A 12427-nucleotide genomic window follows, 5' to 3' on the forward strand; every position below is an offset into this window, starting at 1 on the left:
TTAACAGATTTGATATATTTTGAGTAAAAATTATATATTTTTATAAATTGCTAAATGATAATTTAATCTATATTTGAGAATTTAATATTTGATTTGCCTTTAGTTAATAATGTTAAAAGGTAAAAATAATAAAATAGAAAATAATTGATATAATAATTAGGATAAATATAATAGCTTCAAATGTCATGTGTCTTGGACCCTTAATTATTGTATTGTTTGAGATCCGTATTCGTATCCAAGTTCATTATTAAGTAAATAAAAAATGTTCTTAAAAGTTCATTATCAACTAACATTACATAGAGCTCTTCCATATAAAAAAGCAAAACAATATAGTATGTCAAAAGATAAATAAAACTAAGTGACATAAGAGAATGGGTAAACAAATATGTTTTTAATTTCAAAGGACAAAAAATCCAAAAAAAAAAAAACCCAAACCCAAAAGTTACCTGTCAATAGGTCTTAGGTTCTTATTCTTAACTAAGCCTTAAGGTAAATGGGTAAACAAATAAACATGAAGGTTGAAGGATTGGAACTTGACTTAAAAAAAAAAGAAATTCTCTTAATACATTATATATTATAAATTATTGTATACTATATATTATACCATACCACATATTATATATTAGCCAGGTTTATAATCGGGTATCGGGAATGGGTGCCTGTACAAATAAAACCAGGTATCGGGTATCGGATACCTTGAAGTCAAAACCCAAACCCGTCCCAAACCCTATAGAAATTTAATATAAAATCACAAACCCTATAAGGTTTTGATAAACGGGTCCTATTAGGGTTGAGACAGGTTGAATACTCGAAAATTCCCATAAAATTGCCATCCCTAGTTGGAGGGAGATTCAAAATTTCAAGAATTTTTCTTCTTTCCCTTTTTGCTTTGGTCTTTCTGTTCTCTTTCCCTCATCTTGCATGTAGGTAAAAGACTCTTGTACCACATTGCTTGGGAAAAGAGTTGGCTTGGAGTTTATCATTAAGATTGCTCTCCCCATGGGTAGGGACCCATAGGAGGAGAGCAATATATATATATATATATAGATATATAGATATCTATCTCTACATGCATGTCAGAGGGGTTGGGGGTACTTTTCACATGTGCACACACCGAGCCGGGCTGGGCAGGGGTGTGGGCATGGGCACGGGTGCACGTGCACATGTACATGTATAAGGACACTAGTAATCTGTGGGCTATTTTATCTTAATAACCGATTTACACTCACCCGGTTACACCGTAAGGGGAAAATGTAATTTTAAGGAGAATGACCAAATGGCACAACTCAACCCGTTCTGACATATTTTTCTCAATCTCTCAGTTCTACATCTGCAACAACAGATGATATCGTTCCATTCCGCCTTCTTAAATTTAAACAAGTCTCTTAAATAACTAATTGGATTAACTTTGGAGTGTGTAAGTGTTTAATCCTTTTCGCTTAGATGATATCGTTCAGAATTGGCAAAGTAATAGCAAGCTCATCCTTGATAAGAACGGTCAAAAATAATAATTGGATCCCACCAATTATAAATTTTTATGGCTCTAGCTTGAGCAACCAGGGGTTTCGAGGAGTTCGTGATATGAGATAATAATTTATGATGTTTTAGTTTTATTTTTTTTGGCACCATAAGTGTTGTATCGATTGTGAATTGTGAAAATGATGGCTGCATTTCAAAGAATAAGGGTCCATTTGGTTTGTAGTGGAATCGGAATGGTCTATTTTTTCAGCCTTTTTGGTTCAACATTAATCAGAATCAGCTGGAATGGGTTTTTCATCCCCAAGGTAGGGGAGGGAAATTCCTCAAAAGGTGAAATGCCACTACAGCACGAATGAGAATTAGATTCTGCTTCTACTCAATCAAACGACTAAAATTGGAATAGTTCATTACGATTTTGATTCCAGATAAGGCGGCAAATAAGTCGGACCAGATCCAATCTGAATTCGATACTGATCAGTGAGAGGCAGGTTTGGATATTCCTCCTGATCCTAACAAATTGGATCGCCGATCTGATCCGGTTTGACCCGATTCAATCCGTTAATTATGAAATATTATATAGGGTAAATTACAAAGACTCCCCTTGTACTATGGGGTCAGTGACAAAGTGCTGTACTTTTTTTTGCAACAAAGACCCCCCTGAACTTTAGCCATTAGACAAAGACCCCCTTGGCCGTTACGTCAGATGATAGAAAGCATTAAATTACCAAAATGCCCCACTAAACTTTTTCTATTTTCTTTTTCTTACCCTTTTTCTCTTAAAACCTATTTAACCTAGAAAATGGATATCTAGTCCTGTAGAGTGATTTTGTTTGTTTTAATTGCTGGTTATCTTCCCTTCCATGATCAAAACATCATGGCCTTATACAAGAAGATTTACAAGGGTGAGTTCCGGTGCCCTTGCAACCTGATTTCCTTCGGACCAGCGCAACCTAATAACTAAAAGAGCCCATTTTCCTTGTATCAATTGGACCAATTGATTTAGGTTGCATGCAACTATCACTAGTATCAACCCAAGTACTTGCTTCTCACCCAAAATCCTCACTAACAGCAACACTTGAAGTACTTGCTACTTCTCGCCCTTAATACTCACCGTCACCAATAGGAATAGCACTGACGGAGCTAATTGCTTCTTGCTCGAAATTCTCACTTACAACACTAACAAAACTAACTGCTTCTTGCCTAATTTCCTCAACAACAGCACCAATCGACAGGATGATGCATGATCTGGAAGCTCCTAGCTGGAGAACTGGCTGGACGTACTCGCATGGCGAGCTGGATCAATCTGCAAAACAGTGCTTAGAGGGACCGGTGTGGAAGACCCGATGAGGTCGCTCCGATGCTTAAGTCAATATTCTGTGTTTTTGCGAGCTAAGTATGAATGCTAGAGAGCTTGAATGTGAGTAATCACACGTACCTTCGCCTTGAGGATCAATGCCCTTATATAGTTGAGTAGCCGTGAACCTTACGAAAAGGCTTCGGGATCCCCGGACTACATAAATAAGATTTGTTCCATTTTCAAAGGAGAGCAATGCGCCAGTTGATAAGGTTTATCACTTTCCTCCGATTTAGACGGGCTGAGGATGAGCCCTTTTACTAGACATCGTGATCCCGGGAGATTCAGAGTCTGTTGGGGAAGCTTCTGGAGTCGCTTACGTGGTGCTTCGGTTCTTTAGTCCCGAATTGGAACCTCGGTTCTTTGGCTCCAAACTGGCACTTCGATCCTTTGGCCTCGAACTGAATTAGGTGTCGAGGTGCCTTTATGTCGAGGTGCTCAAGGTCCCGAGCTCCCGATCTATTAGCGAGGCTCCCTTGCTGAGTTGTCACCCTACTGGCTGATCGCATCCACGTGTACCTCGATCGTTAGGTTGGGCCAAATTATCCCTCATCAAAACCCATTGCTTCTTTCACTGAATCCATAGCGGGTGGAACACAAGATACTTTTGTATTCCTCAACAACAAAGCTCTACTCCCAGATTTGGAGGTCTTGACAACAGCCTGTTCTTTCCTTCCTATCATCAAACACCTCTCGGTCAATTGCTAGAGATGTCTTCTTTACCCGCTTCCTGAGATTGTTTCCAATTTCCAAAGGCACTTTCTTACTAACAGTTTGTAGACACTCAACCACCTCTGCCATAGATGGCCTCTTTTCGGCTGTCGACCTGACACATCGTGCCACCAAGAGCGCCAATTGTCTCATCACAAACGGGTCCCTGAGTGGCCCGATTTGGGGATCGAACAACAGAGCAAATTCAAATTGCTTGATAAGTGGCAAGGCCCAATCAACCACCAAGGGCGGGTTGTAGTTCACATCAATGGCGTTTCGGCCACTGATAATCTCCAACAACAAAATCCCAAAATTGAAGACGTCGCTCTTGGTACTGAGATTCTCCGACAAAATGTAGCCGGGGTCGAGGTAGCCCAAAGTGTTGGCGGGAGGTGTACATCTGATCTTTACATCCTCAACGTGTCCCCTCAAGGCCAACCCGAAATCCCCCAGCCCAGCATTCCAGTTTCTGCCGCGAGCACGTTTGACGACTTAATGTCCCTGTGAATGACTAGTAGGTTCGAAGAATGCAGAGTTTCGACCGTTGTGAGGAGAAGAAACAATAAAATATATAAATCTGTTTGGTGAGTCAGTAATTGTTTTCCTTCTTTTTGAGTTTTACTTCACAAACCATGATTATGGCCTTGATGTTGTCTCTGGTTAAGTCTTCTAATTCATCCTTTTTCCCATCTTCGTCATAAAAGGGGTCCCCTTTATTCTGTTAATGTTCTCCATTGAATGTTTCAAAACCATTGTTTTTATTGTAGCCATTTCACCTAACTTCAATGGAAAAGACAATGAACAATATAAAAAGGGCAGTTTGGACATTTAAAAAATTTTAAACAATTGGATGAAAATTTTTTCGAACGTTAATGAAAGGGGGTCTTTGTAATTTATCCTATTATATATTATATATTATTTACATATTATATATGTATATTCTATATATTATTTATATAATTATATATAATATATTTTATATTTTATATTTTAATATATTATTATATTATATAAATAATATAATATATTATATTATATTAAATTATAAATATAATTCTAATTGAATTGGATATCCAATAATATATTTGAATTCGAATTCGAATTATACTTTTGAAAATTCGACGGATCCTTACCAGATTCAGATCAGTCAGATTTTCTTAACGGATCGGATATGCCCTTACCAGAGCTGGTCTGATCCGTTTGCAGCCCTAATTCCAGACCCCTATTCTCATGAGCCGAACAGACCATAAGACCGGGAAAACCCTAATATGTACAATAATGTTGAGGTGGAAGAAGGAGATTACAGAAATGTGGTTCAAGCAAAACAGTTGTTGTAGTCCTTGGATCCATAGACATGCAATAAGTAGGGGTGTCAATTGGCTGGTTTTGGGTTGGATTCAATCTGATCCAAACCTTCTCAAATTGGATTTGGTCGGGTCCATATAATTATTGGATTGGGCCAATCCAAAATAAATTGGTCTATATTCTTATTGGTCTGAATTGGACTTAAACCAAATTTTCACTAATATGATCATGAGGCCAAACCCTTGTCCAATTTGAAATTGATCAAAATTAAAACCGGTATAAAATCACTTTTATGAAAGCACTTTGATAAAAGTAATTTTATGAAAAGTACTTTACAAAATCACTTTCACAAAAGTGCTTTTATGAAAGCACTTTTACAGAAGCAGTTTTATAAAAGCACTTTTACAAAAGAACTTTTACACAAAAGCACTTTAACGAAAGTACTTTTATAAAAGCACTTTTATGAAAAGTACTTTTATGAAAGCACTTTTGTGGAAGTACTTTTGTAAGCATTTTTTTGAAAACACTTTTATGAAAGTACTTTTATAAAAGCACTTTTATAAAAGCACTTTTATGGAAGAACTTTTACGAAAGTACTTTTATAAAAGCACTTATACAAAGTACTTTTTTGAAAGCATTTTTACAAAAGCACATACGAAAGTACTTTTACAAAAGCACTTATAATACAAAAGTACTTTTATAAAAGCACTTCTATGAAAGTACTTTTATAAAAGTATTTTTATGAAAGTACTTTTATGAAAGCACTTTTACAAAAGTGCTTTTTCAATGCCAAAAGGGTATATTTTTGTGATTTTCAGATTTTTTCATTTTAATATATTTTTGTTATTTTATATGTTCTATTTTTTATATATAATTTTTGATATTTCATTCGGTTTGAACTGGATTCAATTCAGTCCATTTATATTTTAATGGATTGGATTGGATTTGGTTTGTATTAGATTTGGACTGAATTGAGTCCAGTCAGGTTGGACGAAATCCAGTCCAGTCCAATTGACACCTCTAACAATAAGGGAAGTAGGAAAAAAAAAAATGTGTAAGGAACTGGGGGTTACTTGCATGGGCAAATGGACCTTCCAAGTTCCAACGTCATAGCAAATGCATTGACAAGACAAATGTTGAATAGAAACTGACTTTAGGAGGCGGTTAACTTTTTAAGGGGGGAATTGTAAATTTGTAATTAGAAAATTACAATCCAAGAGGGGTAGCAACAGATGCAGAAAGGAATTAGAAAATTCCAATTATCATCATTTTATCAAAAATCAAGAAAGTGATGCATTACTGATAGAAAGAAATTAAGAAAATGGAATCTGTGCTAGGAGAAAAACTTGCTCTTAGATGTAGAAAGGAGTCTGTTTTGTGCTAATTTATTTTTAACTTTGTGTAAAGGAGAGAGATAGTTTGCCTCTTGGACATTTCTTGAGGGCCGTTTGGTAACAGTTGAATTGAGTGGAATAAATTGTTTATCAGTTTATTCTTCGTGTGACTGATCAGAAATTCAACAGGCGGGGTGACCATTTTAGCTTAGGGCATGGATGGTGATTTTACTTTATATAATTATTTTATTCCATTAAAAGACAAACCAGTAACAAGAAATTCAGTTCATCACTTGGGCAAATGTAACAGCTAGACCCGAATAGCTTCTAATTAAGCTATGAGCCTATAACGATGTCTAGGGTATACACAGCCGAATCAAAAAGCCCACGTACCTTGAAGGCAAAGGTGTCGGTGTTGCAAATTAATTGAACATGTGAATTTGAAAGCCAAACGTTAAAAGTCCAAATTAGAATTCAAAGGAGTAATAGCAAGCAGCACATTAGGCAGGGCTCATCCGCAGTTCTCCGAGTAGGTGTGGTCCCCTTAATATTACAAGCTAGAAATGAAAAGAAAGAAGGTTGATATTTTGTTTTCTTTTATTATTCCTTTGACACGTTGTCGTTATATCAGTGTGCCGTTCACCTACAACTCTTACTTGGACTCCATTATCTCCAACTTCCTCAACCATTTCCTATTTACTTAGAGACCGCTACAAGAGGATGGATGAGTATTGGAGAAATCTCTCTTCACTACTCACTACATAACGACCTGTATCTAAAATCTAAATCTAACCTAATTAACTTTAAACTCATCAGCTGGGGATGGTGGTAATAGTTTTGGTTAAAGAGAACAATAAGTTCTAGTTATGGTGAACCCAGTTATTGAAAATGCATAAAAATCAGTCTAGGTGTATGTTGCTGTGAAATAATGTTGTAGAGATCTATATAAAGAGAGAGAGAGAGAGAGAGCTTTCATGGACTTCTGTAGCTGTACATCTCCATGGCTCCAAACTCTCTTGCTATTGTAATTTGTATATGTAATTATAAAGTTTATGTTTAATTGCATTCCACAAAGATAAATTAAATGTCAAAGCCTTCTCTTGTTGCTATCCTATTTACTTACATGCATGATGCCCGCCTATCAATGAAGCTAAGAATAATTTTTAGAGTTAGCATTACAAATAAAAAATCAAAGCCCCGTTTAATTCGCAGGAATAGGGGTCTGGAGTTTGATTTCAACTATTTGATTAGGTGGAATTGTAATTCCATTCTCAGTTCTATTAGAATGGTATTCTCTCATTTGAGGGAATGACCATTTCTTATCCTCTCCCTTAGGAATGAAATTTCATTTTTGCTGATTCCGATTCTTATTACCATTCTTATCTGAACCAAACAGACTATAAAAGTAGATCATCCCGATTCCAATTTCGACTGCAAACCAAACAGACCCCAAATTAAAGTGGTGTCAGCTCACGTAAACAATTCCAAGCCCTGTCCATATCACACAAACCAGACAGACACCAAATTAAAGTAATTAAAGTAGTGACTAATGCATGCATTCGTTATCGAGCATGAGGAAACGGAAGAGAGGATGGAGCCATGGAAGAGTTAATAGTCGCCAAGATCATATTCACGATTCATGAAAACACTAAAACAAGGTTTTTGTTTTTTTTTTTTCTTTTTGGTGGGGGGGTTAAAACGTTGTTGGTCATTCTCTAATTGAAACTTGAACGGCAACAATTCTTCTTGAATCCCAGGGCTAAGCAACTGTTTGTGACCATCTGGTTGCTCGTGCTATAAGAATTTAAAATACTAATGATAAGACACCCAATTTGAGTTACGAATTGCAAATGAAGCTTTTCATTTCAAAGTTTATCCAATTGATACAATAATCTAAATTAGCTTGTTATTATGTTACTGAAAAAAATATATATCATACATAAAAACTAGAAACTGGAGTTTCTTTTCTTTTCTTTTCTCTTTTTTTCCCCCATTTTCTTCACTTCTTTTTCTTTTAAAAGCTGCAGTAAAAATCTACGTACTAGAACTTGATCAGGGTCATAGTCCATCGTCGGCCGTCCCATGAGCGCCTAACAAGCTAGATCAAATTTTCACAATCGAACATAATATCCTCGAAGGGTGAAATGGGAGGGAGGTGGTGAACATCCATCAGAATCCTCAGTAGTTGATTTTGCTGTTCTTGGGACTCTAATACTCGGGCTCTAATCAGATCCAATTCCGATTCGAGTTCTTTTACTAGTTTCTGCAAGTGAAAAATAGCACCAGCACTCCCATACACGGGGTCCCTGAGCCTCGCACTTGCTTCATACACCATGCTCTTCACAGTATCCTCTCTTTCCGTCTCCTTCACCGTCTGAATCCACAACAGATACAGAATGCAATATTTAAATTTCTCAGTAACCGAATTGCTAAATTCATTATAAATTTGACGACTTGAGACCAAACAAATTAAGAAAAAGAGAAGAATTAAAAGAGGGAATGAACCAGGCATCCTCCTCCACAGCACCTGAAGCATTTTAATAACATTGCTGGAACCAAACACTTTGTGCACACCAACAAAGTTATCAGCTTCTTGGGTTGGAAAATATGGCGCTAACAAACAGTTGTCACCGCATCTCCGACGAAGCATCCTGCAAGCAGCACAGGGATGATTAATCTTCGCTCCGACTGGCGCCATTCTGCTGATAACATCCATAAATATAACATGAGCTAGGACGGGTTTGTGTATATATATGCAAGATATAGACATATATATATATATATATATATATATACATATATACACTAGCAGAGCCAAGAGGGAGAGAAAATTTCAATACCAGGCATTAATCGATCGGGGGAGCCCATTTTCTACGGGGTATTAAGAAATTCAACGTTAAATACAAGGAGGTTGGCGTGGTGGCCACATAAAGACGGGTTTAAGATAGACTCAGTGTTGAAAAATGGAGTACCCTATCGTACCAACGATAGCACCCCGGTGGCCAGTGGCCAGTGTCTACTACTGTATACATACTGTACACTTTTCTTTTATGGTAGCCACTGTATATATTATACACTAATTTGGGTATTTTCAATCTTTTACCCCACCCCAAATGATCGTGATGAAACTACAAAAGCTCTCTCTGAGAAATTGCTATCAAAGCTCATAACCCACTATCACCATTTAGATAAGTGATCTTATTTTCTAAAAAGCTAGATACATAGCAATTTCTGAAAATTTTCTACTAAAGTCCATAACTCACTATCGGGTTATAGCCCCCCATCATTTAGACACATGGCCTTCTCATTTTTTCTCTATAACTAGACACATGGCATTTTTTAAGAAGTTGCTGCTAAATCCCACAATCCGCTACCACCATTTTCAATTCATTCCTAAAAAATTGCAAAAATGGTTATCCACAATTTCTGTCTACATTCTATCAATCTCATTTAATCATTAACCCTATATGTATCATAATAAAATCAAACTATCCATATTCTAATAATTATTAAAAAACTATTTTTTAAATTTTAATAATTATTTAAAATATTAATAAATATAAATTTAACATTACTGATTTCTCATACTTAATACGGGGTCATTCACTAAAATTGTGTTTGGTTTGAAGAAAAAAATAAGGAAATGAAGGAAAAAATAGAAAAACCTTTATAAACTTTGCATAAATTTCCTTATCTTTACCTTTCTTTCTCTATCTTTTCCTTCAAATCAAACATAACCTAATTATATATTATCCTTGGAGAAAACCCCAGGAGGCAAGAGCCCAACCAACTCGAAAGCCTTTGACTAAACATCTGGCACGTTTTGGTTAAATACGAGTTTATTGTAGCTCCCATCTGCCTTTCTTATCACTAGAGGTTGAAGATAGAAAGTAAACCAAGGGGCTGTTTGATAAGACTTTGAATTTGGTAGGCACACCTGGTAAGCATAGATCGAGGAAGCACAACACTTGTCCCCACAAGTCCACGAATACAGCAACCCTGGGGGCCTAATAACTAGTAGTGGTACCCAACATCGGAATGATCCGATTTAAAGAGACGATCTACACCTATGGGACCCATAGAATGGAAAGTTTCCATTTTTACTCTAGACATGGGAGAGTGGAAAATTGAGGGGGCTTATATTTTACGCCATGTGTCTCTGGAATGGAGCCTCTATCAAAAGCCTTATATGCGTATTCACTGATATTTGTTGCATGTTAAATCAAGATTTTAATCGATTACCTTTGTCCAGTATCATTAGAAAATTATAAATTTGAGAAAAATAAATAAAATTTAAGGAAGCACGACTAGGACAATTTTGGCGTTTTCACAAAAATCTGAGTGGCCCATGAATAACAAACACTATGCTATTGTTATCCTCTAAGAATCTTTTCATTTTTTGGATTTTAAAGAGGCCAGGGTAATTGGTTAATGTGATTTTGGATATTTATGTTCTTTTTTCATATTCATGTGAGGTCTATGGTAAAATTATTTTCCCTTGGTAATTGATACAATATATCGAGAGAGAGAAAATTACCAATACATGATGAGACAAAACTGTCCATTTTGATAATAGCTAATGCGTGTGGAATTATTTACCTAAGAAACAAAAGAACATAGAAAAAAGCACTTACCCATTTAAATGATCAAATGAAAAATGGATGGGGTTAAAAGACTCTTTCTTTAAGACCCATCCTATCTGTACCTGTGCTTTGTCCTTTATCCAATGGATTGACGTTTCCAGCAAAATATAAATAGATATGGGTTAGTGTAACAGTTTCTTCAGATGGCTAGAATACCTAATTCAGTCATGTCATCAAACCATTTTTTATTAGAAAATGGTCTTGGATTTACCATGTCTTCGTCTTCAGCACCCCTGAATTCTACTCTTTTTTTACGTTGTGTAGGAGGGGCGTAGATATTTTTTCTTTCTTCTTTTTTGGTAAAAAGGGCGTAGATTTTTTCAAAGATTTATACAAGTTCGAGTTTGAGAAAAAAAAATCCATTATATCTTGGAACTCATTGCAAGGTTCTGGCCCTGGGCTTTTCATAAGGAATTGTGAAAAGCTTGGTGTCCATTCGCGCACATTATGCATTTTTGGTAAAGGGTGCACATTACATGTCTAATAATGGATTTCTCCACCCAGAAACAAGCTTTGCTTCTGGGGTTTCCACAGAGAGAGGAAACAGTGGAATCTAATGGTCTAACAAATGGCCGGGAATTATTCCAAGCCACAAAGAAAATGAAGGATCAACAATGCGCGCCATAGAATAGAAGCATCAGGTTTCCAACCTTTTTCAAGCACGTGCAGTGACTTCTTTTTTTATGCATATAATAGAAGGAAGCTTTAACTAAACCAATTAAAAGAAAGAATCATTAGTGATTTTACACATAGAAGAAGCTTCCAAATTCTATGGAGAAATTAACATAAACAAACAAACAACTAGTTTAAGTCTTTGATTCTTGAAGGTGCAACACTCCGTCCTTCTGTCGACATCTTTCTGTGACATTCGTCTCTTCCATTGACACACACCTTAGTTTCTTGAAAAAGAGCCTTGGAGTTTGATTAGTCAGATGTAAAATCAGAGACGGCACAGTAAAACGGGTAAAAGCCAACCCACAAGACAGGTGAATCGTTTGGATAGAAATATATGCTCCCATTACACCCTGCAAATGACCAATTCATTGGATGTAGTAGACACAACATGGAAAGCACATTAATTGGGCACTTTTTCAATGATAAGTTGGAAGTATTTTAATAGAGAAGTGTCAAAAAAAAATATTGTAAATGCTCACTAATGTGCCTACCCCATCCGAATTCGTCATGAATCATTTCATTTGTCATCCTTATACAGGTGCTGATGAGTTGGAGTCGTCCAAGTATTCCAACTTCCGAGGTTAAAATAACACAACAAACCAACGGCGATCAGAATCTGGGAGCTTGACCAAAAATGGTTTCAATTGGCAAGCTAATGGTGGTCCTCTCCTCTCCACATCTTTATCCATTTTTCTTTGTTTTACCTTCATCACACATTCGTGACAGATTACGCTAAATTCTCCCCGAAAAATATTGTACATCAAAATTAAATGTAATACATTTAATTTAGACCAGGGGTGTTCATTATACGGTTCAAATCACAAAACCGAATCAAATCAAATCAAATTTGCGGTTTAATTTGGTTTATAACTATAAACAGTTTGATTCGGTTTGAAAATTTTCTGAATTACGATTTAGGGTGTCGA

At 36.2% G+C, this 12427-nt stretch overlaps 1 pseudogene; it reads right to left on the reverse strand.

Moving 5' to 3' along the window:
• Positions 1-8281: 8281 nt before the first annotated feature.
• On the reverse strand, positions 8282-8881 carry LOC104604819 (LOB domain-containing protein 1 pseudogene; annotated as a pseudogene).
• Between the last annotated feature and the right edge of the window lie 3546 nt (positions 8882-12427).

This window comes from Nelumbo nucifera, chromosome 1 (genome assembly GCF_055504915.1).
Source record: "Nelumbo nucifera cultivar China Antique chromosome 1, China Antique-T2T, whole genome shotgun sequence".
Lineage (NCBI taxonomy): Eukaryota > Viridiplantae > Streptophyta > Magnoliopsida > Proteales > Nelumbonaceae > Nelumbo > Nelumbo nucifera.